The 4,432-nt window shown below is 49.3% G+C and overlaps 1 pseudogene; it reads right to left on the reverse strand.

Annotated features, from left to right (window-relative positions):
• Positions 1-526: 526 nt before the first annotated feature.
• LOC141204950 (uncharacterized) lies at positions 527-4,044 on the reverse strand (annotated as a pseudogene).
• Positions 4,045-4,432: the final 388 nt, after the last annotated feature.

Here is a 4,432-nt window from a genome sequence, read left to right on the forward strand (position 1 = left end):
GGCAAAAACAGGCTCTGGCGCGAAGTGGTTAATGGATCAGACGATGCTTCAATGACACAGACATTTGTGGTAATTAAAACATTTATTATGTAAACACAGATATCAGCCTAGTTGAAAAATAACTAATTGAAAATTTGGTTAAGTTAATTTTTTTTTGTTTTTTTATTTTATGTTAAATTTAGAAATGAGGTATTTGTTATTTTGTCTGGGAAAGAGGAAGGCTTTGTGAAGAGTGTGTAACCTTTTCCACAAACAAAAATAAGCTCACAACCCCCGTCAAGGATCCTCATTGTCTCGCGAGTCCCTAACTAATGTTTCTAAGCAATTTTGAAACAAAGCCAATTAAAAAAAACCTTTACCTACAATTCTATCTAATGTTGACATTATTTGTTTCACTCTATTTGCCATGGGACACTACACTCTGGTGACATAAAATAATCACAAAATATATTCCTGACTCGAAGGCCAGAGGGACCAGGTTGTGGACCACGCTGAATAACGTGTGGTAATAGCACGCTGAACATTCTCACATCCTCAACATCATCCAAGGATGATTCATATGTTCGTTATGTAAGAGGATGCTTGCCTTTATGGCTGCCTTGACATTGGCAGGATGCCTTTGTATAGCACTGTCAAATATACGCCACTTAGAGGTTAACAATCCAAAATCACGCTCAACAAAACAACAGGCTTTCGTCAATCGCATGATAAAAATGCGCCTCTGTGTCTCCAAACTCTCCACGCAAACTGCCTCAAAACATGGCTTGAGAGCACAAAACCCTCATCAGCAACCATAATAAATGGTGCAGGTGGACCAGAGGCTCCTGGAAGTGCACATGGCTGGGGAAGGTTGGCATTCGTTTCAGCAAGCCGCCTTGCAAATCTGGAGGAGCGAATAATACGAGCATCTGTCAGCAAAAGCCAGCAGCACTGCTGAGAAAAAAATGTAATTTATTAAAGAATCATGAGCCTGAGTTTGGCGGCTTCTTGACACGAATGTGCTTCCCATCTAGTGCATCTATACAATTGGGAAACTGTGCTGCTTCCATGAACCCCTGGGCAATCCTCACCCAGTCATGTGCTGTTGGCTGAGGCATCAACCGGCTCTTCAGCTTGTCCCAAATAATATCACAGGTTGTCCGCACAATCTGTGAAATTGTCGAAGTGCCAAGGAGGAACTGGAAATGGGGGGAACTAAAGGAATTGCCAGTAGCCAGGAATCTGAAATTACTAATAAAAACATTTTAAAAACCAAATTCAGACATAATGACCAAAAGATTTCAGTTCACAAATAAGCAATGTACACTGATTGGGTTATAAAATGGGGAATATAGTGAAAACATATTATAGGCAGAAAATGTAATCCCCAAAAATTCACATCCAACCATATTCAATACATGGCCAGTGTTTGGGCAGAACAGAAACCACAACTATGAAGGAAGCACACAGGTGTGACATATACTGGAGAGCTGCCAAATGATGGATAACACATGTGGGGGAGGGGAATGGCCTTAGCTTCGCTATCATTTCACATATGCAAATAATTGTGGTTGCATTTGTAAACTTTAACCTTGGAGATTAATAAAACATGGGCAGCATTAATGTAACATACCTGGCGGCGTCCTTGCATTGTGGTCCATCTCCCACTGTGCAAGAGCGCGCACTTGATCTCCAGTCCAGAATGTCTCTCTGGCTTCCCTCCATGCTGTCTGTTTGTGTCTGTTTCTGCTGCTTAAGGGCGGCGCCCGATCACTTCCTGCTTTTTGTACCTGCTGTGGGTCACACCCCTTGAGCGTCCTCAGCCTATTGCTGTCTGTCACCTGGTATTTAACCAGCTGCTCCAATCAATCCCTGCCTGAGCATTGTGTTTCATTTAGTGTGCTCTTGCACTCTGAATGTGCCAGGTCCGTTCTGTGTTCTCTTGTCTGCCTATCCTGGAGGCTGTATTTCCAGGCCTGTCTGAACACGCTCCTAGCCTGTTCCTCTCGCCCTCTAGGGGCTGCATTCCTAGACCCGCTCCTGTATCTAGTCTGTCCTGTCTGAACAGGCTCCTAGCCTGTTCCTCCTGCCTTCTAGGGGCCGATTACCTAGACCCGCTCCTGTATTTTGCCTGTCCTGTCTGAACACGCTCCTAGCCTGTTCCTCCCGCCTTCTAGGGGCTGCTACCTAGACCCGCTCCTGTATCTTGCTACTGTGTCTGTTCTTGTCTGTATACTCTTCTAGCCTGTTTTCCCGTGTTTCTCTATGTCCGTACCTTTCCTTTTTCTGCAGAGTCTGAACTCGTACCTTACTCCTGCTTGTTGTCTCTGTACTCCCGTTTGTGAGTTTGTGGTCCACTCGCTACATCACTGCAAGTACCCTGTGGGTATCTGGCTCTGCCTTTCCCTTCCTGTCTGTTCCGTGTGAACAGAGTCCTGTCCCCCCTGCTCTGCCTTGCTCACCGCTCCGGCGGTTCTAGCCTGCTCTGCCTTGCTCACCGCTCCGGCGGTTCTAGCATGCTCTGCCTTGCTCACCGCTCCGGCGGTTCTAGCCTGCTCTGCCTTGCTCACCACTCTGGCGGTTCTAGCCTGTTCTGCCTTGCTCACCGCTCCGGCGGTTCTAGCCTGCTCTGCCTTGCTCACCGCTCCGGCGGTTCTAGCCTGCTCTGCCTTGCTCACCGCTCCGGCGGTTCTAGCCTGCTCTGCCTTGCTCACCGCTCCGGCGGTTCTAGCCTGCTCTGCCTTGCTCACCGCTCCGGCGGTTCTAGCCTGCTCTGCCTTGCTCACCGCTCCGGCGGTTCTAGCCTGCTCTGCCTTGCTCACCGCTCCGGCGGTTCTAGCCTGCTCTGCCTTGCTCACTGCTCCGGCAGTCTCGCTCCGCTCTGACTCCTTTGCTCACTGCTCCGGCAGTCTCGCTCCGCTCTGACTCCTTTGCTCACTGCTCCGGCAGTCTCACTCCACTCTGACTCCTTAGCTCACTGCTCCGGCAGTCTCGCTCCGCTCTGACTCCTTTGCTCACTGCTCCGGCAGTCTCGCTCCGCTCTGACTCCTTTGCTCACTGCTCCGGCAGTCTCGTTCTGCTCTGACTCCTTTGCTCACTGCCCCGGCAGTCTCGCTCTGCTCTGTCTCCTTGCTCACTGCTCCGGCAGTCTCGCTCAGCTCTGACCTCTTGCTCACTGCTCCAGGCGGCCTCGTCCTGCTCTACTCTTGCTCACCGCTCCAGGCGGTCTCGTCCTGCCCTGCTCTCGCTCACCTCTCTGGGCGGCCTCACTCTGCTGTGTTTGTCCGCCACATCTGTGGTTCTGTTCCTGAGTCCCAGTGTGTACTGGGTCCTATCCCGCCTGTGTTCCTACCTGCTAGTGCCTCCCTGTCTGCACTCTAGCCGTGCTTGCCTGTACCCCCCTGCCTGCATACCCGCCTGCCTGCATACCAGTCGTGCCTGCCTATACCCACCAGTCTGTTCCTGTATTCCCCTGTGTGGGTCAACAGCCGTGTCCGGGGTCTGTCCTGGAGTAGCACCTGGTCCCTCTACTCGGTTCCTCCTTGGTGCACTGGCGTCGTATGCCGTCGTGCGACCCTGGTCGGATCGGGTGAATACCTAGTTACGCCCCTCCAGGCATTCACTCTCCGGCACGGTCCAGTGGAATCACACGCACACGCCGCTCAGCCCGGGCGTGTGCATTACAATTAATAAATAATGTTCACTGGCAAACATAGTTAAGGGGTTATCAAAAAATGAGTGAGGAAGAAACTTACCTCGGTTACTAGCAAACGCTCCTCTGGAGAAATGCTTAGTCTCATGCAGGTGTCTTGTCTAAGTATGAAAGGACACAAATCCTCCAGACGTTTGTCCAAACAACACATGGACAGGCGACAGAAAGCCACAAACTTTGCTGTATATTTGCGAAGTTTATTTTCCAATGTATGAAAATGTCCATATGCCCCACGTTGCAAGAGGAGAGGGTGAACCCATAGTGTTTGGGACGCCGTGGTTCTTCACCAAGAATATGACGCAGAACCACAAAGCGACGGGACAGAAGCCAGTCCAACCACAACAACGCCTCATTGGAAACAGACATATCTGTCAAACCACAGAACTACTAACACACGAGCCAAAGCATAAATGTGTGAGCTAATGGTGCTTTTAAGGATTTTAGTACCTAATTACTAAATTGGCACACCTTTTCCATATCAAACCATTTAATTATAGATAAAATTATCATTTCTGAAACAAATTGTAACTTCCAGTACATATTCACACGGAAAGCACACGGATGATAAACATGGACAGCACACGGATGCAACACGTAACACGGATAGCTCCGGTACTGGAAAAAAATGGAGATGTGAAACCGACCTAAAGATTTTGTATCCACTTGAGAAGTTTGTGCAAACGCTAAAGTCTGTCATAAGCGGCCGGCCGGTGTATTAGCCCCATTGCCAATTCCAGAACG

This window comes from Phyllobates terribilis, unplaced genomic scaffold, assembly GCF_046119375.1.
Source record: "Phyllobates terribilis strain yellow unplaced genomic scaffold, ASM4611937v1 Scaffold_136__1_contigs__length_4911898, whole genome shotgun sequence".
NCBI classification, from domain to species: Eukaryota; Metazoa; Chordata; class Amphibia; order Anura; family Dendrobatidae; genus Phyllobates; species Phyllobates terribilis.